At 50.3% G+C, this 24,308-nt stretch overlaps 1 pseudogene; it reads left to right on the forward strand.

The window, feature by feature from the left end:
- Positions 1 to 15,290: 15,290 nt before the first annotated feature.
- LOC129467492 (uncharacterized protein C3orf38-like) lies at positions 15,291 to 18,091 on the forward strand (annotated as a pseudogene).
- The last annotated feature ends 6,217 nt before the right edge of the window (positions 18,092 to 24,308 follow it).

Genomic DNA, 24,308 nt, shown 5'->3' on the forward strand with positions numbered 1-24,308 from the left:
GGCACGTGCCACCATGCCTGGCTAATTTTTTGTATTTTTAGTAGAAACAGGGTTTCACCATGTTAGCCAAGCTGGTCTCAAACTCTTGATCTCAAGTGATCCACCCACCTTGGCCTCCCAAAGTGTTTGGATTACAGGCATGAGCCACGACGCCTGGCCATAAATCGGCTGTTGAGCCTCTCTGGTGAATTTTTTATTTTGGTTATCACACATTTCACTCCAGAATTTCTTTTTGTTTTTTAAATAATTTCTGACTGGGCATGGTGGCTCACACCTATAACCCCAGCACTTTGGGAGACTGAGGTGGGCAGATCACTTGAGGCCAGGAGTTTGAGACCAGTCTGGCCAACATGGTGAAACCCCACCTCTACTAAAAATACAAAAATTAGCTGGACATGGTGGCACATGCCTGTAATTCCAGCTACTCAGGAGGCTGAGGCAGGAGAATCGCTTGAAAACCCGGGAGGCAGAAGTGAGCCGACATCACACCACTGCACTCCAGCCTGGGCAACAGAGTGAGACTCCATCTCAAAAAAAAAAAAAAATTGTTCTCTTTGTTAACATTCTTTATTTGGTAAGACATCATTCTCATATTTTTTGTTAGTTCTTTAGACATAGTTCCTTTTAGTTCTTGAACATATTTAAAAACAGTTCATTTAAGATGTTTGTACAGTGAATCCAATATCCAGGCTTTCTCATGGACAGTGTCTCATAATTTTTGTTGTTAAAAACAGATCTTTTAAAATAATATAATATGGCAACTGTGGAAATCAGATTCCTGCACCCCCACCTCCCCAGGATTTGTTGCTGTTTGTTTGTTCAGTGACTTTCCTGGGCTAATTATGTAAAATTTGTATTTTTGTGGTGTGTGGCTACTGAAGTCTCTATTCGGTTAGCTTAATGGGCAGCTAAATGATTGGACACAAATATTTTTAGATGCCTGGAACCAGTATGTCTCTTAGCCTTTGCCGAGGGGCTCTGTGTATGGGTAAGGGCACACTTTTGATCCTCAGCCAAGCAGATGGCAACTCCACCTTATTTTTTACTTCCCACTTGTGCAGAGCTTCAAGGTTAGCCAGACGTGAGAGCTGAGGTTCTCCTGAGTATGCACTCATCCCTACACATAGACTTCTAGATTCCCAAGAACGTGTCAGAGCTTGTCAAAGCCCCTATAGACATCTTATTTCCCAGCTTTTCCTTTTAAATACCTGGGTTAGCTTGTTATTTGCTCCAACTGTTATACACCACCTCAGGCAACCATGATATTCAACAATTGTCTCTGGTTGTTTTCAACAAATGCTCCTGGGGAAATAGCTCTTTATACTGGGCAATCCCCAAGTCCAATCAAATAAAGAAAGTCTTGTGGGTGGGGTCTTTATGGAACCACCAGAGAGGTCAAATAATGACAATTCTGTAGAAATGGGGCTCTGAAAGAGCTCTAACCCTCCCTACACCTTTCAGCAGCTGCCATATGTTCATTTTCACCATAGTGGTGGGCTGTTAGTCTCCAAGACCATTGTAGAGCTGAAGGGAGAATGATGAGAACAGTGCAGGCTAAAACATCACACAGATCAGGCACCGTGGCTCATACCTGTAATCCCAACATTTTGGGAGGCTGAAGCAGGAGGATTGCTTGAGGTCAGGAGATCAGACCAGTCTGGGCAACATAGTGAGACCCCATCTCTATAATAAATTTAAAAATTAGCAAGGCATGGTGGTTCACACCTGCAGTCCCAGCATTTTGGGAGGTTAAGGTGGGAGGACCCCTTGAGCCCAGGAGTTCCAGGTTACAGTGAGCTATGATGGCACCACTGTACTCCAGCCTGGGAGACAGAGCAATAACCTGTCTCAAAAAAACACACAAAGCACCACGAAGCCCACTGTTCTTATTGAAAGTCAGCTGTTTTTCTTGAATAAGCATTCCCTAAATTTCTGTGGGCCTTTGGTTAATTTCCAGAGTTTTGAAACAGCTGATTATGATGATTTTTTGCCAGCATTGTCATCAAGTTTCTGGAGGAGAGAATTTCCGGAGGTCCTTAGTCCACCGTTTAGCTGGTGTCACCTCTCTAGAGCCATTCCTTACTCTTGCTGAGACCCAACCTCTTGCAGTGAATTGGCAAAAAGTAAATGTTCAAGATGCTGAAGAGGCAGCTCTACAGGTAGAAAGTAGATCGGGGTCTGCTTTGAGCCAGGGGTGGGGCAGAGAGTGGGGATTGCAAACAGGCACAAGAAAATGTTTTTTGGGTGATAGAAATGTTCTTTTTTTTTTTTTTTTTTTTTTTTGAGATGGAGTCTCGCTCTGTCACCCAGGCTGGAGAACAGTGGCGCAATCTCGGCTCACTACAAGCTCCGCCTCCCGGGTTCATGCCATTCTCCTGCCTCAGCCTCCCGAGTAGCTGGGATTACAGGTGCCCACCACCATGCCTGGCTAATTTTTTGTATTTTTAGTAGAGACGGGGTTTCACCGTGTTAGCCAGGATGGTCTCCATCTCCTGACTTCATGATCTGCCTGCCTCGGCCTCCCAAAGTGCTAGGATTACAGGCGTGAGCCACCGCGCCCGGCAGATAGAAATGTTCTAAAACTGGACTGAGGGGATAGTGGCATGACTCTATAAATTTACTTAAACTCAATACAATGGGTGAATTTGGAGTTAAGTAAATAATACGCGAATAAAACTGTAAAAAAAAAAAAAAAAAGTTAAGTGTGGAAACCTACTCAGCCACATGTCCTGGCATGGAGGGGCCTCTGTGGCACCTCCAACAGGTGAGCAGGAAGAAGTGCAAGGTGAGATGCCGTCAGACCGCATGAATGTGTGTGCCCCCAGATACCTGTGAAGGCAGCAGGAGGCTGTGGGACCGTTCACTGGAGTGGGGGTAGACCGGGAAAGATCTATGTGTGCCCAATTGCAGAGGCCCCAGGAGCAGCGGGGACAACAGGTCTGTGGCTCCAAACAAGTTCTGGGGCCCCCATATAAAAAGAGAGGCAAAGGCCGGGCGTGGTGGCTCACGCTTGTAATCCCAGCACTTTGGGAGGCCGAGGCGGGCGGATCACGAGGTCAGGAGATCGAGACCACGGTGAAACCCCGTCTCTACTAAAAAAAATACAAAAAATTAGCCGGGGGTGGTGGCGGGCGCCTGTAGTCCCAGCTACTCGGAGAGGCTGAGGCAGGAGAATGGCGTGAATCCGGGAGGCGGAGCTTGCAGTGAGCCGAGATTGTGCCACTGCACTCCAGCCTGGGCGACGGAGCAAGACTCCGTCTCAAAAAAAATAAAAAATAAAAAGAGAGGCAAGGCCTGGGAAAGAATGAAAACACTTGGAGTGAGGAAAGCTGCAGAGAAAGAGCCCTGGAGGGCATCATCTCAGAGAGGAAAGGCAGATGCCCAGCCGGGGAGTGAGAGGCAGGAGCTCGAGAGGAGAGCTTAGAGTCAGGAGAGAGCTCCCTAAGCGGGGGAGCAATCAACACCAGTGCTGCAGAAAAACCTGCGAAGTAAGGGAAGGACTCAGGCTGCCCATGTGGCCCTTGGGGACCCAAGACAGAGCTCTGTGCGGTGGAGAGGGTGCGAGATTTGGGGGAACATGGGGACATGGCCGCGCGCTGAGGCACAGGAGCTGAGGCAGGAGGGACAGGCTGATTAAGCGGCAGTCAGCTGTCAAGCTTGCCCTCTCTGGCAAGAGCATGCATAAATCTGACAGGAAGACACCCCTGGGGAGGGAGAGGTCCAGGCACGCCTCGCCAGCCCCTCTGTGCTTTCAGCTTTTGGGTGTCCTGGTTACCTGCTTTCAGACTCATTGCCTCACATAAAATGGGTCATGCTTTGCTGTCAGATGTCCAAGCCCAGCTTCTTTGTGCTTGGATGATGAAACTTTCCAAGATGGTGTTGGCGCTGTGTGTACACCAGACCCCTGATTAGATGTGGTCTCACCTCCCCTGCGTTGATGGAACAGCTTTGCTCAAGTCCCTGGTGGGCCCGGGGTGCAGCTGAGGGGCAAATGGTCTGCAAACTCTGAGGAGCTCAGTGACTTCCTGGCCCCACTCCAGCCTGAGAGCCAGCGGTGGGGAGTGGGCTCACACCAGCTCAGATGTCTGGAATCCTGGCTGCAGCCCGTTTTGAGAGATCTGCCAGGGATGAGGAGAGGCCTCTCCTGAGATCCTCCCTCCCTTAGGACCCAGAGCAGGAGAGTGTCCTTGGGCACAGCCCTGCAGCAGAGGGCCTATGCTGACATTAGACCTATGCTGATGTCAGAGGGAGGCTGGACAGTGTGTTCTGCTGGCTGGATTGGGACCACAAGCCTGACTAGCTATTGCTCCAAAGGTCTAGCAAAGCCCAGCCACACTGGGGACACAGGGTCTGCAGTGAGTCCCGGCTGAGATGAGGTCCCCACCAAGATCACAGAGCTCCAGGTGTCTTCCAAGTGGCCTGGGAACCAGAAACACCACAACTGAGACACTGGATCTTTGCAGGCTAAAGGGAAACGCTCCCGTGTTACAATTGAGAATTTGGTTTAGATATAATGTCACTGAGTGGGGAAAGAAGGCACATTTGCACAATAAATATACTTGTGCAATCAGCTATTCTTAAAATATAAGTCAATAAAAATAGCATCCTTATCTTACATCACACATGTGGCAGAAGGAAGAAGCCCATAATCAGAGGCTTGCATCTGCACCATCTGTGGCACTTTTTCCAAAACAACCAGGCTGTACCCCCACTCGCCATCGCCCGCCCCACCCTGGGGGCTGATGGGAAGATCTGGATGGACTGAGGCAGGCACTTATGGTTAGAAAAGCCCTCCTGGGAAATCTGATGCATACCCCTAATTGGGAACCACCGGATTTAAGAGCCAAATGTAATAAACCAAATACAGGGGAAAAACAGGAAAATGCTCCCTTTCCCTCAAATGTGCAAGCATCGTCTAAGCATAGGAGCAAAGGTGATGCCGTGAAGATAAGAAGCCAGAGGTCTGGCTATGGAAACCCATAGATGTGCAAAGCCCATGATAACATGCTGGAAGGCATATGACAAGGGAATTGAAGAGCTTTTGCACATCAGCCAGGAAGAGGTAAACATTCCAGTACGAAAATGGGCAAATGATAAGAAAAAGCAATTCACAAAAGACAATTACAAATAGCCAAGCAACAGGCAATGAGCACTCAGCCTCAGCAGGCAGCAAACAAATACACCTAGTTTTAAAGTGAAGTTTCAGGCAGCTGTATATGGGCCTATATAAAACTTATCTCCAAGCTTCAAAATTAAGTGAAAAAGGCTGGGCGTGGTGGCTCGCACCTGTAATCCCAGCACTTTGGGAGGCCAAGATGAGCGGATCCCTTGAGCTTAGGAGTTTGAGACCAGCCTGGCCAACATGGCTAAACTCCACCTCTACAAAAAATACAAAATTAGCCCGGCATGCTGGTGCCCACCTGTGGTCCCAGCTACTAGGGAGGCTGAGGTGGGAGGATCACTTGAGCCCAGGAGGTTGAGGCTGCAGTGAGCCTGCAGTCCAGCCTAGGTGACAGAGTGAGACCCTGTCTCAAAATAAAATAAAGTGAGGTTTCATTTTTGGCTGAGCACAACGGCAAAGTCTGTTTCCAAAGGGTATGTGTGGCGGCCTGTGGCCAAGGCCTGTGCCTCCAGCAGGGCCCAGAGCATTTCCGGGAGCCCCTCCTTAATCCAGGATTCTCCTCCAGTCATTTATCCTTTAGGAATTTCAATAATTGAGTACAGTCATCTTGTTTCAAAATGTTCCCAATATTATGTATACCAGGAAAGAAGAAAGAAACAAGAATATATGACTAACCACCAGAGAACAGTTAAATCCATTTCAGCATCTAATGGAATGAAGGCAGTTATTGGTAACTGTATTTTAGGAGATGATTGAATAATATGAAAGATCCTTTTAAAGGGATAAAAACAAGGATCAAAACTAAATATAGAATATTTCCACTTAAAATATGCACTTATATCTGTTTACCAAAATCCAGGAAAATTTGTTAATGCTTGAACAATGATCACTTTGGCTTGGTGGGGGCACCAGTTAATTTTAATTTTCCTCTGTATACTTTTCTATGGTTTCTGAACTTTCTAAAATTATTACACTATGACTACAGTCAGGAAAAAGTATTATTAAAAGGATCGTTGTAGCCCTTCCCCAGGGCTCCCGGTGTGCGAGCCACGTTTCCTTAGCCTGGTTGTTCTTGACACATCTGTTCCCAATAGGGGGTGGGCAGAGCTGGTTAAGGCCAACGTGGGGCCCACTTCCTCGGTCCCATAGCCCCCTTAGGAGGCAGACGGTGCCTGGTCCATGCAGTTCTGCAGTCACACCCTACACACCTGCCGCTTCGGCCACAGGTAAACACGAATGGGGGGGGAAGGAAGACCTGGCACTGCTGCTGCGTGGGCACTGCAGGATGGCATGGAGCGGGCCCAGGCGGGCCTGGACAAACCCTGCTCTTGGGCGCATCTGTGGCCTGAGAAAGGGGGCAGCAGCTGGGCTCCAAGCGGTCAGTGCCAACACCAGGACAGCCCCATGCATGGCACGCACTCTGATGTCATTAAAAACAGAGGAAGCCCGAAAGAACACTGCACACACGCTAACCAGTGTCTCACAGTCCTCGCCCAGGAATCCCACGGTGCCTGGCAGTGGACACACCCTTACCTGGCGAAGGCTGCCCCCTTGCCCCCTTCCCCACCTCTTCTCCTTCCCTTCATCTTCCCCTCCCACCTTTCCCTCCCTCCCCTCCTCCCTCCTCTCCTTCTCCACCTTCCCCCTCCACCCCTCTCAGACCCACTGGACTGCAGCCACCACACAGCCAGATGCTGTACTGCGTGGAGAGCAGGTACCTCCACCCCGAGAACATGCTCTAAAGCAGCAGTCCCCGACCTTCTTGGCACCAGGGATCGGTTTCGTGGAAAACAATTTTTCCACCTATGGGGTTGGGTGGGGGATAGTTTCGGGGTGAAATTGTTCCACCTCTGATCATCAGACATTAGATTCCCGGAAGGAGCGCACCACCTGGATTCCTCGCATGCGCAGTTCACGATCGAGTTCCGCTCCCATGAGCATGGAATGCCCCGCTGATCCGACAGGGGGCGGAGCTCGGGTGGTAAACTCGCCCACTGCACACCTCCTGCTGTGAGGTCCGTTCCTAACAGGCCACAGACCTATACCACTCCGCGGCCCAGGGGTTGGGGACCCTGCTCTAAAGAACGGGTTTGGGGGACACCCTTTGAAGCACCGCCCCTACTCCTTTAGAGAAGGGAAGGGTGGTTTTGTCTTCAGTGCCCTTCGCTTTTGTGGGACTTCTGGCTGGAGGTGGAACTGGTGACTTTTCATGACCACCCACCCCGCGCATGGGTGGCTCAGAGGAACCTCCCAAAGGAACCAGTGGCCTCGAGATGCAGAGGAGGAAGAGCCATGTGAAATGAATGGGCTAGGGAGGAGCCAAGGATGCCTCCATGGCCCAAAGGGAAGGAGGGAGCCAGGAAGAAGATGCTTCCCTGGAAAGAAGGTAGTCGTTTTCTATTTTATAGCAGAGACCTCAGAAAATACATGAAAATCAGTGTTTGCTTGATTAATTTCGAACAAATTGTAAAAATCAAATATATTTTCCAACTTTTGATCCATGCAGGGCTTTAAGCAGAAAAAGCTTCTCGTCATCCACAGGGCACACCTGCTTGCCCACCGAACTGCCTGCCATCTGCACTAACGCCACAGGCAGGAAAGCAAGGTCTCCGTGAGACAACTGCACACAAGGGATGGTGCACTCACTACTCATAACAGCTAGGGTGCTACAAGTAGGTGGAGGCAACACAAGTATCCATCAATGGATGAAAGGATAAACAAAATGTGTGTGTGCAGACAATGGAACATCACTCCGCCGTCAAAAGCAGGAAATTCTGGGCCGGGTGCAGTGGCTCACACCTGTTATCCCAGCACTTTGGAGGCTAAGGTGGGAGAATTGCAACCTAGCGAGACCCTCTCTCTACAAAAATAAAATGCTAGCCACGCATGGTGGTGCGTGCCTGTAGTCCCAGCTACTGGGAAGACTGAGGCAGGGGGAGCTCTTGAGCCCAGAAGTTTGAAGCTTCAGTGAGCCATGATCCTACCATTGTACTCCAGCTTGAATGACGGAGTGAGACCTTGCCAAAAAAAAAAAAAAGAAAGAAAGAAGGAATTCTGACACATGTTACAACAGGGATGAACTCTGAGGTCATTATGCTCAGTGAAATAAACCAGTCACAGAAAGACAAATACAAATACTGCATGGTTCCACTTCCATGAGGTACCCTAGAGGAGTCAAATCCATGGAGACAGAAATAGAATGGTGGGCGCCAGGGGCAAGGGGAGGAGAACGGGGATGGGGAATGAGCACTTCGTGGGGATTGAGTTTGTGGTGGGAAGCTGAAAAGTCCTAGAGCCAGATGGTGGAGACAGTTGAAAAGTCCTGGAGACAGATGGTGGAGATGGTGGCACAATCTATGGATGTGCTTAGTGCCACCGAATTGGTTCAAATGGCCAATGTTGTGTTATATGTATTTTACCACAATCTAAACAATTCTTTTAAGTAACAAACGGAAAGTAAATGTGTGTCCTTTTTCTGAGGTGAAGTAGGGCAGCACCATGCATGTGAGGTTACGGGAGAGCTGGGGTGGCAACAGGGGCCTGGCTACCGATGCTAACGCTCTCTGGGCTCTTTGGCCATGCCGTGGCCGATGAGGCAGCCCGTGTTGACACTGAGGAGCTGAGTCACAAGGCGTCTCCATCGTGCCTGTGGGAGTTTAACTCATGGAGGTGTCAGCACCCACAGAGAGTGGCCAGCGCCACTGAAAGACTTCATTATTCGTATTTCTGGAGAGGAGGGGCATACTCGCTCCACCCACAAGGCCACAGGGGGTGACCCAGGTTGGGTCAGGAAGCAGAGAGGAGACAGGGAAAGCTGAGACCAGAGCCTTTCAAGGTGGGGCAGGTGAAGAGCTCAGGACCAGCTGGTCTGAATAAGGCTGGCTGGCCAGGCTATAGGGCCATCCCTAGTGCCTGCTGCCTGGCCCTGTGCGATTCAGGGCCCAGGAAATAATGGCTTGGTTGTGAGAGTTAGATAGAGGGGGTGGTTGGGGGTAGGGACTTCGGACAGGTTGGCCTGCATGTGAATAAACAGGCTCCCAGGCAAGTTGGTTATCATCTCTAGGATTTAGCTGTTTCTGGGAGGGACAGTCTCTTCCCAGCCAGCCTGGCCTCCCAAGATATCAAAACATCATAACATATAAACAGCATGATTAGGCCAGGTGCAGTGGCCCATGCCTATAAATCGAGCACTTTTCAAGGCCCAGATGGAAGGATTACTTGAGGTCAGGAGTTTGAGACCAGCCTGGGCAACAAAGTGAGACCTCATCTCTACTAAAAATAGAAAATTAGTTGGGCGTGGTGGTATGCACCTATAGTCCCAGCTACTCCGGAGGCTGAGTCAAGAGAATTACTTGAGCCCAGGAGTTTGAGGCTGCAGTGAGCTGTGATCGTGCCACTGCACTCCAGCCTATGTGACAAAGGGAGACTCTTGTCTCAAAAAGAAAAAAAAATCATGATTAGTGCTCACTGGCCACCACTCCACAGCATCTGTCTGAGCACCCTGGGAGTGCCCAGGGAGTGTTTCCAAACCCTCAAGGGTAACACGTGTGAACAACTTGAAAATCTTTACTAGCAGGCTGTTGTGCAGACAGATGATCTCTGATGTCGGCTAAACCAGCTCCTGTGCAGACAATCCCTGTCCGTTTGACTCAGGCCCCCTTGCCTCAGCTTTCTGGGCCTCAAGACCCAAAGTCCACGCACCTCATATTTTAATTCGTTTCCCTGTTAACAGAACTCCACTCACTGCCTCTGCGAACCTTGCACACCCCCAGCCCTGCCCTGCCTCCCACCCCATCAGCACCTTCCGGCTTCCTGGAGGCCTGGGGCCTTGGAGTACCTCCTCCCCTACATTTCACTGAAGAGGCACTTGCTGGGTTGTGGGCTCCTGAAGACACCCCTGCAGGGAGAGGAGACTCTGGAACTCACCAAGGCCGTGGGCAGTCTCCTGGCTGAGCATGAGGTCTGCTCCAAGCTGGAAAAGCCTTGGCCAGCACGGCACCCTGGGTAGGAACTATTCCATGCCTGCCATTTGTATGTTAGGAGAATCACAAGGTCACTCCCTGGCATGCTTAAGTTGAAAAAGAATAACTGCAAAGGGAAGAGGTTAGGAAAGGACCTACTAGAAGTGCTATGTCACCTTCCCATATTCAAGAGCAGGTGCCTGAGATTCTGCTAATTCAGGGAGCAAGGAGCCTGAGACCCAGCCCATGCAGGACGCTGGTCCAGATGTCCCTGCCTGAGTGCCAGAGTGAACACTGGCACGCTCCAGCTCCTGGCCACTGCCCACGGCTCCTACTCACTGCCTGGGGCTCCTCCTCACTGCCTGGGGTTCCTGTCCACTGCCCAGGGCTCTTGGCTGCTTCCAGGGCCCCCTGACCACTGCCTGGGGCTCCTCCTCCTCACTACCCAGGGCTCCTGACCACTGCCTGGGGGTCCTGCGCACTGCCTGGGGCTCCTTTTGTGCCTCCTGGAAGAGCAAACTCATTGCTTTCCTTACAAGTTCATTTTAGTCACAGAGGTTCCCATTTTTTTTGGAACTTTCTCCTGGATGCAGACACAGTGCTCTCCCTTCCCTGGGGTCCGTCGGGCCCTTCCCCACACATGCTCTGCCGGCATAGCTGAGGGTGCACAGGATGCAGAGCTGAGTGAAATGCACCCCCTGCCCTGGAGGTGCTGAACGTGACAAGGAATCTCTTCCCACACCCCCACGGGGCAGATGCTAAATGGGAGGACAGACATGGCACATGGCTGTCTGACCCAAGACAGGGCCATGGATGAGGCCTAGGAGAGAGGAGGTAGGGAGGGCAGCGAGCTGGGCTTTGCAGACCAAGCAGGGTCTCACCGGAGAGCACGTGGGGCAGGAGGGAGTCAGCCTGGCCCTCTGGCCTCAATCTCATTTATGTTCCGGAGCCCTCCGCCTAGCACAGCTCAGGGGTGTCTGGCCTCCGTCCAGTTCGGGTGACCCCTGTCCCCTGCCAGTGACTGCTGAGGGCACAGTTCTGTGATTCAGTCCTGTGCAAGCCATAGGGAAGCCTACCACGGGGTTTCTAGAATGCACTCTCTATTGACGAAGACAGCCATGGGAAGAGATGGCCTCTTCTTCCTGGGACACTATCACATCTGGTGTGAAGATTGAAATGGCAGCTGAGGAAAGCCAGCTGAGGATGGCAGAGCACAGATAGGAAGATAACCTTGATGTCATCATGGGTCCAAAGATTCAGGGGCCTCCCGCCCTGGGCTTCCCCAATATGAGGCCTAAACGCCTTTGCTGTGTGAGCAGGGGAGGCGAGGTTCTTCCTGCTGCCACGGGCAGCCAAGCCTCTATAGCAGACCTGAGAAACAGATTTCCTGAGGCCAGATCACAGGTTGTGCAGGGGTGTGGCTAGTCACAGAAGCATGAAGTAGGGCAAGGTGGGACCCAGAAAGATCTGGGATCATGCTCTTTGGGAATCAGGACCCCCAGAGGGCTGCTCAGGGCTGGCCTGAGCAGCGGCTTAGGTGGGAGGACCCTTAGAGCCCTGGGGCTGTGGGGTCAGAGGTCACAGAGAGCAGGGACAGGATATAGGAACTGAAAGTGGCCTGGAACTGCCGGGGTAGAGCCTGGATGTGCATGGACAGAGGAATGGTGCCCAGGGCATCCTTCTAAGGCTAAGACTTGAGTCGGTTCGTAGGTGAAAGAGATTTAAGCTGCGAGAGATGAGGCAAGGGAGGCCGGTGTCTGTGGGGTGAGGCTCACGGCAGAGGGACTGGCCTGGGTTCTCTTTCACTGGACCCGAAGCTGCCAGAGGGATCCAGTGAAGAAGGGAGGAAGCTTGGTCCTTCACTCTTTCCTGGGCATCTGCCGCATGCCAAACCCTGTTCTAGAGGAAGGGTCCGGAACCGTTTTCTGTGCGGGGCCAGAGAGAATATGTTTCAGAACTTGCAGGAGAGGAGCCAAAACTGGAGATACCACGTAGGTACTTACATCACAAAAGAGAAACACATTTCCATACAATTTTTATTGATGAAATTCAAATAGAATAACAGTACAGTTTTTCGTAAGATAGGTCTACTAATGAGAAGAATGGAACTGCTTTTAATTAAATTATTTAAATTGTGGTAGAACACACATAACATTCACCACTCTGACCATTTCTAAGCATGCAGTTCAGGGGCAATAAGTGCATTCACATTCGGCTCTCACCACACCCACCTCCAGAGCTTTGTCATTGTGTAAAACCGAGACTGTCCCATTAGACGCCAACGCTCCATCCCCACCTCCCCAGCCCCTGGCAGCCACCATTCTGCTTTCTGTCTCTATGGGTTTGACTACACAGGGCACCTCATATAAATGGAATCATACAGTATTTGTCTTTTGTGTGATTGGCTTATTTCACTGAGCTTAATGACCTCAAGGTTCATCAATATTAGGGCATGTATCAGAATTCCTTTCCTTTTTGAGGCTAAATTTTCCAGTGTATGTATAAACCACACTTTGCTCATCTGTCCTTCTGTTGACTGACACTTGGGTTGCTCCACCCCAAGCAACCCAGGTTAGGTTGGCTGTTGTGAATGATGCTGCTGTGAACATGGGTGTGCAGGGACCTCCTGGAGACCTTGCTTTTCAAACCTTTCGGGCATACTGACAAGTAAAATTGCTGGATCACATGGTCATTCTAGTTTATTTATTTTTTTGAAACAGGGTCTTGCTGTCACCCAGGCTGGAGTGCAGTGGTACAATCATGGCTCACTGCAAAATCGAACCCCTTGGCTCAAGTGATCCTGTTGTCTCAGCCTCCTGAGTAGCCAGGACCACAGGTGCATATCACCTTGTCTGGCTAATTTTTTTTTCTTTTGTAGAGACAGGGTCTCACTCTGTTACCCAGGCTGGTCTTGAACTCCTGGCCTCAAGTGATCCTCCCGCCTCAGCCTCCCAAAGTGGTAGGATTACAGGTGTGAGCCACCTTGCCTGAGAAATCCCCCTACTGTTTTCCATGGTGGCTGTACCATTTTGCATTCCCATGAACAGTGCACAAGGGTTCTAATTTCCCACTACCTCATCAACACTTGCTATCCTTGGAATTCCTCTTCTGTGTACAGGAGAAACTTTTTGCTTAATCAAGATTCAAAACTAGTGTTCCCTGTCATCAAGTTGAAATGTTCTGTTAGCACTGGTCTGTAGTGAGATTTTATGTGTTTCTCTTTTCTTTATGACTCAAAGATTTTCTTTCTTTTCAACTTCTATTTCTCTTATGCCCTTGTCTATTTGCTCCTTTCTTGTTTAATATTCATCTCTGAAATGATATTTAAGTGTTCATTACAACCCTTCCCTAAGTTCTTGCCATTCATTTTGGATTTTTTAAAAGTTTTTTCTTTTTTTTTTTTTGAGACGGAGTCTCGCTCTGTCGCCCAGGCTGGAGTGCAGTGGCGCAATCTCGGCTCACTGCAAGCGCCGCCTCCCTGGTTCACGCCATTCTCCTGCCTCAGCCTCTTCGAGTAGCTGGGACTACAGGCGCCCGCCACCACGCCTGGCTAATTTTTTTTGTATTTTTAGTAGAGACGGGGTTTCACCGTGGTCTCTATCTCCTGACCTCGTGATCCGCCCGCCTCGGCCTCCCAAAGTGCTGGCATTACAAGCGTGAGCCACTGCGCCCGGCCAAAAGTTTTAAGTTCAGAGAAATGTATGTATGTTGTCATGTATGTATCTTGTATCAGTTTCTTGTTTAAAGTTTGTTTGGACATGATTAGGGCATAGTGTTCATCCATTTTACATTATTCGTCCTATTTTCTTTTTTCTTGTAATACACTTATAATCCTTTGCATAGGATTTGACCTGGAAATTTGCATCCTTAAACTTAAAGGAGGGTGCCCCTTCTCTGCGGCCTGCCAGTGTCTGTTGCGCTCCTCTGCTCGTTCCGCAGTCCGCCGTCTCCCTCTCCTTGCGTCCTCGTTCTCCTCTGCTTGGTGTTACCTTCCCCTCCCCATCCCACTGCCATGTCCCCCAGTCTCCCCCAGCACTCCCCCCACCACAGATGCCAACATATCATGGATTTGCCCCCAGGCCGCGGCCTCCCCTCACTAGGTTGTAAATTCCAACTTGAGCTTTGGTTTCACTACCTGGTTCTGGTTGCCCCCTCTATTTTTATAGAGAATTCAGGGGAAATCAAAATCAAAATCAATAACTCCCTCACCCTGCTCACCTTGTCAGAAGCTCCTCTTGCTTTCAAAAGGCTGTGTCCCTCCTCTGGGAAGCCCGGGGCTTAGGTCTTTAGTCTTTGGGATTGGCTGGGCTCCTGGGCCTGCAGTGGAACCTCTTCCCCTTGGTTTCCTGAGCTAGGAATGGTTGTGTGCCCGGTGCCACTGCCTGAGGCTGCACGCAGAAAGCGCTGGGTGTTTGGAAGCTGGCAAGGGCCACTAAGTTTTGCTCACCACTGCCATTCAGTCGTGATTTATCTACAAATGCTGGCTCCTGAAGGAATCCATGTGTGTGGTCGTCTGCTGGGGCTGCCGTGATGAAGTACCACAGGCTGGGCGCCTTAAACAACAGACATCTACTCCTTGCAGTCCTGGAGGCTGGAAGGGTTGGTCCTTCTCAGGCCTCTCTCCCTGGCTTGTTGATGGCCGTTCTCTCCCTGCGTTCTCATGGGGTCTTTCCTTTTCCTCTGTGCCTGTCTGCGTCCTAATCTCTTCTTCTCCTTCTTTGAGACAGGGTTTTGCTCTGTCATCCAGGCTGCAGCACAGTGGCATGATCGTAGCTCACTGCAGGGCTCAAGTGATCCTCCCACCTCAGCCTTCCAAGTAGCTGGGACTACAGGCATAGTCCCAGGCTAATTTTTGAATTTTTTGTAGACACAGGGTCTTGCTATATTGCCTAGGCTGGTCTTGAATTCCTGGGATCAAGTGACCCTCCTACCTCAGCCTTCTGAGTAGCTGTGACTACAGGTACACAAGACCACACCTGGCTAACTTTTTTTTGGTAGAAATGGGATCTCACTCTGTTGTCCAGGCTAGTCTCAAACTCCTGGGCTCAAGCAATCCTCCCACTTTGGCCTCCCAAAGCACTGGGATTACAGGCCTAATCTCTTCTTCTTATAAGAACACCTGCCATGACTTCTGGTGTGTGTTGCCAAGGTGGGCCGTGGGGGCAATATTATTGCCATCGTCCTCTCCCTCTGTCCCGGGGGTCGAGATGTCAGGACTCAGCTCTCCAGAGATGGAGGGCTGTCGTAACCTACTTGGGCTACTGGACAATGGGGAGATTCACGGCCCTGTGCAACACCGTCACCAGTTGCCTGGTGCAGCCCAAAGACCACCAATGTAAGGGCAGACCTGTGCCATGGAAGACAGCCACTCCTTCCCAAGCGTCATGCTGACCCCAGGTCACTGGAACCTGGGAGTGGAGGGGGTTCGAGGCCTAGCACCCAGTTAGTCTCAGACCCTGCTTAGGCAGAATCCTGGGGAATCCCCGCCACCATGGCAGATCCACTGCTCTGGAACTGATACGGAAATGCTGAGAAGGGAGAAGCACGGTCCCTTTAAATGATACGGAAGGGGGTAAGGGAAGTGCCAAGGGAAGTGCCGGGTAGAGGAGAGCGTTTTCTCACCCTCCTATCTCAGCCTTCTGAGTAGCTGTGACTACAGGTACACAATACCACACCCGGCTAATTTTTTTTTTGGTAGAAACGGGATTTTACTTGTTGTCCAGGCTAGTCTCAAACTCCTGGGCTCAAGTGATCCTCCCACTTTGGCCTCCCAAACCAAAGACCGTTTCTGAAGAAACGGTCCCTGACTAAGGCTCCACCCCCACGGACCTAAGTGAGGACAGGCATTTCCTGCCCAAATGTTACATTTCCCAAGACCGCCCTTGCTGCCACGCCCCATCCTGTGCCTATAAAATCCCAGACCCTAGCAAGGCAGAGACAGGAGCGGCTGGACGTGGAGAGGAACACATCGGTGGAGGAATCCACAAGTGGCCGGATGGCGAGAGGAATGCGCCCACAGGCACCGGCATGCCACTGACATGGAGTTTGGCCGGGGGAGTTGGAGGAGTGTCTGGGCCACCCAGCGGCCCGACCCTAGAGGAAAACCATCTGTCTTCTGGTTCCCCCATCTGCTGAGAGCTACTTCCACTCAATAAAACCTTGCACCCATTATCCAAGCTCATGTGTGATCCGACTCTTCCGGTACACCAAGGCAAGAACCCGGGATACAGAAAGCCCTCTGTCCACGCGACAAGTAGAGGGTCTAATTGAGCTGGTTAACACAAGCTGCCTATAGACAGCAAAACTGAAAGAGCAAACAGCATACGCCAACTGGGGCTTCAGCTGTAAACATTCACTTCTAGACCCTGCTGTGGGGTCGGAGCCCCGCAACCTGCCCGTCTGTATGCACCCCCCTAGCGGTGGGAGAAGCAGGACACTGAAGAAACGAGCCACACCCCCATCCCACACCCTGCAAGGTGGACAAAGGAACCTTTCCGGTTTCGGAACCACGACACAGGCTTAGGCAGCCGGGCCCGCCAGGAGGTGGTGGCAGTGACAATGGCGCAGCTTCCAGGATTATCCATGTCATGGGCAGCACTTGCTGATTTGAGGATTTGGAGCACCGTTCGTGCAATGTTAGTGGACAGTCCAAGGGCAGAACTTCTGAGGCGTAAAAACGTCCACCTTTCTGGTCACATTTAAGTACTTGGCAACACCAGGGGATTGTTATACCTCCAGTTACTAAAAAACACAGTCTTATTCAGCATACAAAAGCAATCACAGCCAAAACAGAAGGAAACACCAGAGCCAGTTACAAAGACAGAGGACATTCAGCTCTTTCGACAGCAGGCAAAAGATTAAAAAGCTGAAAAGGTTGATTTTCATTGCCTGGGAGAATTCTGTCACCGGGTCTTTGGACTTCTTAATTCTCACAATTCTTTCCTGGGACCACCTCAAGATGAATGGGAACCACAGCATGATGTCCAGCTTAGGTTCTATTACAAGTCAGAACAAAACGTGATAGACTGGCTGGGTGTGGTGGCTCACACTAGCACTTTGGGAGGCTGAGGCGGGTGGATCACTTGAGGTCAGGAGTTTGAGACCAGCCTGGCCAACATGGTGAAACCCCATCTCTGCCAAAAATACAAAAATTATCCAGGTGTGGTGACACATGCCTGTGGTCCCAGCTACTCGGAAGGCTGAGTCAGGAGAATCACTTGAACCTGGGAGGCAGAGACTGCAGTGCCCCGAGATCACGCCACTGCACTCCAGCCTGGGCAACCAAGCAAGACTCTGTCTCAAAAAAAAAAAAAAAAAAAAAGAGGTCAGGTGCGGTGGCTCACGCCTGTAATCCCAGCACTTTGGGAGGCCGAGGCGGGCGGATCATGAGGTCAGGGGATCGAGACCATCCTGGCTAACACAGTGAAACCCTGTCTCTATTAAAAATACAAAAAGTTAGCCAGTTGTGGTGGCGGGCGCCTGTAGTCCCAGCTACTGGGAAGGCTGAGGCAGGAGAATAGTGTGAACCCAGGAGGCAGAGCTTGCAGTGAGCCGAAATCGTGCCACTGCACTCCAGCCTGGGCAACAGAGCGAGACTCCATCAAAAAAAAAAAAAAAAGTGATGGAATCCCATAGGACAGAAATCACGAGCCTTGGTTTGCCGTCACCAGTAAAAGAAAAATTTCTTTTTCTCAGCCTAATGTAGGTTCACATGGACTGAAATGTGCTTCTTCTCTTCATGGGCTGGTGATGGTTGGAACTGCTGGGACTGTCCATCGAGGGAACACTTGCTTGGGCATTTTTGAACAAAGTTTTGGGCTCACCTGCTGCCCTTTTGTGGAGGATACTTGGAAAATCAAATTTATCAACCTGAGAATTGTTGGCGACAGTTCTCTTGCTCCTGGAATTACTGAAACCAGCTGTTACATTTGAACAAGGTGGTCTAGAGGCCTTTCATAATATAATCACCTTACATGGTACCAACATGGTACGACATCATGTAAAGTAGGCATTGGTGGTGGAACTGGAGAACAAGCTTTATGTAGTGGAAATGAGGCACTGCTGAACAAACGAGAACTGGGTTTACCTGACTCTCTAAAGCATTGAGCCCCATCAGCCTAAAACATCTATACGGAAATGCTTCCAAATACATCAGTAATGTCTAAGTGATTTCAGATGTGAGGATTGACCTATTTTAGTTGAAATATCTTTCTGAACTCTAGACTTAACATATTCTGTGAATACTTACCTATTTTTACCTGAGTTGCAGCAAATGTTCTGAAAGCTTAATGCAAATAAATCTCACTTTAGATGTTATAGAAAAAAGAAGAAGACCCGTCATATGGGATTAGGGCCCACACTAATGACCTCATTTTAATTCATTCAGGTCTTTACAGACCCTCTCTCCAAATACAGCCACATTCTGAGGGAGCAGGGCTTAGGACTTCAACAAGTGAATTTGGGGGAACACAGTCCAGCCCATAATAACGTTGTAATTCATTTCATATGCTTGCAGCACCTAACACATAGCACACTTACACACATATATACCGAAACATGACGCCTCTCTGCAAACCGTCCTTCCCTGGTGAGTGTCCTTGAGCAAGCTCGCCCGCCCCCCCGTCGTCGTCTCTCCACTAGAGGGCAGCGAGCACCCGTTAAAGAGGGCCCAGGCCTTTGCAAGGCGGCCACACTCAGCCACATTCTTGGTTATTGCATATTACAAGCTGGAGGTTCTGAATTTTCTCTCTTGTTCCATGCCATGCTAATGCAACTTAAGTTACCTGAAGGCCCTCCATCATTAACATGGGATGGGGGCCCCTCTTTTGTCCTCAGTGGGGGGAGAGAACCTGGGGTCCCCAGGGTCCCCGTCTGTGAGTCCGTGGTCTGCACACACACCCTGCTGAACAGGCACTGTGTCCGCAGCTGGATGGGATCGGAGGTGCAGGAGAGACGGGACAAATTCTACAAAGATTCAGAGAAGCCAGTGAACTCCAATAGTGGTTTTACTGATTCCCTGCAATAAGACAGGGGAAGGGGCACCTCTGTTTCCTTTTCCCCTCCCATCCCAAGTTTCTGGGGCCTCCAGCCTCCATTCTCCTCTCCAGCCAAGGGCTGTAAGGCGCTGCCTCTCTTTGGATGACTGCTCTGTGTAATGCTGGGAGCGCACTGATCGGTCACATGACAGTCAGGCAATTAGGAGACGCAGGAGAGTCCCCGGCCCCCACTATGATGCTTCTCCCTGCAGAATGCATCTTCTCCTCCCCTCACCACCCTCCTCAGCTGTGCTCTGCCAGGACTGCTGGAAACGAGCAGCCCTGGGCTCTCTGCTTCACAGCCAAGGGTGGATGTTGCCGGGTGGGGACCTTCAGCTCCTGTGCAGTGATATTCAATCCTGGTTCCAACAAGGGGCGGGTTGCCACCCCTCACCATCAGGGCGCACACTCCTCCCATAAGAAAAGAGATTACCAGGGATTAAAAAATATAGTTAGGTAGAAGGAATAAGTTTTAGTATTGGAAAGTAGAGTGGGAAAGTTATAGTTAACAATAATGTATTGTGTATTTCTGGGGTTGTTTTGTTTTGTTTTGTTTTGAGATGGAGTCTCACTCTGTTGCCCAGGCTGGAGTGCAGTGGTGCAATCTCAGCTCACTGCAACCTCCGTCTCCCAGGTTCAAGAGATTCTCCTGCCTTAGCCTCCCTAGTAGCTGGGATTACGGGTGCCTGCCACCGTGCCCAGCTAATTTTTGTATTTTTTAGTAGAGACGGGGTTTCACCATATTGGCTAAGCTGGTCTCAAACTCCTGATCTCAGGTGGTCCACCTGTCTCAGTCTCCCAAAGTGCTGGGATTACAGGCATGAGCCACCACGCCAGGACTGTATATTTCAAAATAACTAGAATTGGAATGTTCCCAACACAAAGGAAAAATGTTTGAGGAGATGGATATCCCAATGACCCCGGTGAGAACATTATATATTATATACATGTATCAAAATATCATATGTGCCCCAAAATATGCACAACTCTGAAATATCAATAAAAAAGAAAAGAGATCTATTACACAGCAGGGTGACTACCGTCGATAATAATAAGGTATCGAACATCAACAGACAAATGGGTGAAGCCAATGTGGTACAAATACACCATGGAGTACTACAAAGCCATGAAAAAAGAGTGAGATCCTGTCATTTGCAACAGCATGGATGGAATTGGAGATCATTATGTTAAGTGAAATAAGCCAGGCACAGAAAGACAAACTTCACTCATCCGTGGGAGTTGAAATTAAAATTCCCAAAGGTACCTTTCACACTTCTGAAAGCCCCCTTCTAACCACCTCATTCACAGCAGCATCATTCTCAACAGCCAAAAGGAGGGACCCACCCAGTGTCTCTCCACAGATGAGTGGAAAAACAAAATGTGGTGTAAACCTGCCACGGAGTATCATTCAGCCTTGGACAGGAAGGAACTTCTGACATAGGCCACAACATGGATGAAACGACATTCTGCTGAGTAAAACCAACCAGACACAAAAATTGCATGACTACAATTATGAGTCATCAAATTCCCAGAGACAGAAAGTAGAATCGTGGTTGCCAGGGGCTGGGAAAAGAAGACATGGGGAGTTTAATGGGCACAGAGTTACAGTTTAGGAAGATGAAGACCTTCTGGAAATGGGCAGTTGTGCTGGTTGTACAACAATGTTAATGTACTTAATACCACAGAACTGTACACTTTAAAATGGTTAGAAAGAATGGTAAATTTTGGCCAGGCGCGGTGGCTCACACCTTTAATCCCAGCACTTTGGGAGGCTGAGGCGGGCGGATCACGAGGTCAGGAGACTGAGACCATCTTGGCTAACACAATGAAACCCCGTCTCTACTAAAAATACAACAAATTAGCCAGGCGCGGTGGCGGGCACCTATAGTCCCCTACTCGGGAGGCTGAGGCAGGAGAATGGCATGAACCCGGGAGGCGGAGCTTGTAGTGAGCCGAGAGAGCACCACTGCAGTCCGGCCTGGGCAAAAGAGTGAGGCTTCATCTCAAAAAAAGAAAATAAAGAGTGGTAAATTTTATGTTATGTATATTTTACCATGATTTAAAAAAATGACCACAAAAGTTACCCCTTCCAAATGGCAGCACTCCATCAGGAAGGGAGCCTTGAGGCCTAGGGGCTGGCATCATCCCACCCAGCTTGAAAAGGGATTCTGCACCCTGGAGGAAGACACACGGCCGGCAGCAATGGTCCCAGGACTGGCGCACACCATTGGGGAGCATCATGCCCAGGCCCAAGAGGGACAAGGCCTGGTGCCCTGGAGCCTCCTCAGCTCTGACCAGGCTCCCTTCTCCCAGAGACAGGGTGCAGCTGGCCTGGACATGGCCTGGGGTGCCCTCCATGACAGAGCGTTCACATACTTTCACTCTACAGGTTCGCTCCCGCCCCTGCCCCTTCCCCATCAAAGTTCCTACAGCTGTCATGGGCTCTGCCTCGACCAAACAGAAGACCCAGTCCATAAGCCCATCTTGCCATCTGGCATCCTGCTCCAACACTGGGGCAAGGCAGAGTCTTCGCAAAGTGAAGCAGAAGACAGGCTTGGGGGATGGAGGAAGTAGACCCCATTTGCAGAGCCTGTGCTTTGCAAATGCTTCTCCCTGGTGGCAACTCTGGACTGTCAATCTGTACATACATCCCTGTCCTAAGGCTTCCCCAAGATCCCCATGGGTGGCATTCAGGGCACTCAGGAGCTTGGATGGGAGAAAAAGCATCTTTATTTTCACTAAGGTTTAGCATTTTCTCCATCTCTGAATGTAAGCGGCACACATCAGCAATTCTAAGGGGTCCATAGAGCTCATCAGGCTATGCAAGGCTCCGTGGTGCCCCAAAAGGTTAAAGACTGCTATGCCTTAGAGCAGCGATCCCCAGCCTTTTGGCACCAGGGACTGGTTTTGTGGAACACAATTTTTCCGCAGACCGAGGGTGGAGTGGTGGTTTTGTGATGATTCAAGTGCATTACATTTTTATTTTCCCCTTTCTTCCGTTATTATTATATTATCATTATAACATTATTATTACATTGTAATATATAATGAAATAACTATATAATTCACCATAATGTAGAATCAATGGGAGCCCTGGGCTTGTTTTCCTGCAACTAGATGGTCCCATCTGGGGGCGATGGGAGACAGTGACAGATCAGTAGGCATTCGATTCTCATGAGCACACAGCCTGGATCTCCCACATGCACAGTTCACAATAGGGTTTGTGCTCCTATGGGAATATAATGCCGCTGCTGATCTGATGGGAGGCAGAGCTCAGGGGGTAATTCAAGCAATGAGGAGCAGCTGTAAATACAGATGAAGCTTCATTTGCTTGCCTGCCTCTTACCTCCTACTGTGTGGCCCATTCCTGTGACCCCAGGGGTTGGGGACCCCTGCGCTAGAGCATTTGCAGGGAAACAGGAGGCTTGGAAAGGAGTGATCTTCCTAAACAGGGGGTCAGGAGATCAGCAGTGTGCACGCTCAGGTCAATAGGATAGCAGACCCCAGGGAGGCTGGGGCTGTAAGCCAAGGGGTACTCCAGGGAGGCAAGGTCCATTCCTGCAGATGCACCCCCCACGCAGGCCATAGGGTCCAGGAGAAGAGGATGTCCAGGTGGTGGGAATGGGAACAAGCATGATCTTTCATCTGTGTTAAATTGATAGCAAGGGTGATTTTGCTCCATGCCAGAGACAGGAGCAGGGGTCACCTGGTAGCAATGAGAACCTCCCTCCAAGACTCTTGGCCCTGGCCCAGGCGGCGAGAGGGAAGGCTGGAGGGCCATGAGACTGATGGGCAGGGAAGAGGCCTGGCCTCCTCTGTGGCCAGGGCTGTTGGGGAAACACCTTCACCTAGGCAGCCTGAGATGATCACGGCAAGAGCTCCAGCTGCTGTCACCCCAGGCAGGGTCCCTGCACATACTGTATCTTTAGAGGTCCCTTCAGGACCCTGGTTTGCTGCCTCGCAGTGTCATCAGAGCCAGGGGAGGACAGGAGAAGTGACCACACCGTTGCTGGGAGGTGCATCCTGCCAAGCCCAGCCCATGGCTCTGATGCCCAGGCTCCAGCATGCAGTCCAGGGTGCAGAGGCTGTGTGCAGCAGGGGTGTGACAGGCCCCTGTGTGGGCTGGCGGGAGGCCCCACCCACCCATACACACCTGAGGTGCTCGGGGGTGGGGGTTTGCTGGTGGGGTCCTGGCCTGAAGCCTGCGAGTCCTGGATGTCAGGCCAGGCTCTGGGGGTGGGCCGGGGATGCCCCTGGGCATCTGCTGCTGCCTCCATACACTACTGACTGTCTCATTTGGCCTCTGGCCATTGCCCTGCTGTCTCTGTTCCTGGAAAGTGGTCCCAATTCAGATCCCAAGAGAGGATTCTTGGATCTCGAGGAAGAAAGAAGTAGGGGCGAGTCCATAAAGTGAAAGCAAGTTTATTAAGAAAGTGAAGGAATAAAGAATGGCTGCTCCATGGTCAGAGCAGCCCCGAGGGATGCTGGTTGCTTGTTTTTTTTTTTTTAATTTGAGACAGAGTCTCGCTCTGTTGCCAGGCTGGAGTGCAGTGGCACGATCTCAGCTCACTGCAACCTCCACCTCCCAGGTTCAAGCAATTCCCCTACCTCAGCCTCCCGAGTAGCTGGGACTACAGGTTCGCACCACCACAGCCAACTAATTTTTTTTGCATTTTAGTAGAGATGGGGTTTCACCATGCTGGCAAGGATGGTCTTGATCTCCTGACCTTGTGATCCACCTGCCTCGGCCTCCCAAAGTGGTGGGATTACAGGCGTGAGCCACCATGCTCGGCCTTGGTTGCTTATTTTTATGGTTTCTTCTTGATTATATGCTAAACAAGGGGTGGATTATTCATGCCTCCCTTTTTTAGACCATACAGAGTAAGTTCCTGACATTGACATGGCATTTGTAAACTGTCAAATTGTTGACAGTTTGAGAGTGTGGCAGTGAGAATGACCAGAGGTCATTCTCATCACCATCTTGGTTTTGATGGCTTTTTAGCCTGCTTCTTTACCTCAACCTGTTTTAATCAGCAACGTCTTTATGACCTGTATCTTGCAGTGACCTCCTATCTCATCCTGTGACTTAGAATGCCTAACCGGGGGGGCCAGGCGTGGTGGCTCACACCTGTAATCCCAGTACTTTGGGAGGCCACGGTGGGTGGATTACCTGAGGCCAGGAGTTCGAGA

Source organism: Symphalangus syndactylus, chromosome 18, assembly GCF_028878055.3.
Source record: "Symphalangus syndactylus isolate Jambi chromosome 18, NHGRI_mSymSyn1-v2.1_pri, whole genome shotgun sequence".
Taxonomy (NCBI): domain Eukaryota; kingdom Metazoa; phylum Chordata; class Mammalia; order Primates; family Hylobatidae; genus Symphalangus; species Symphalangus syndactylus.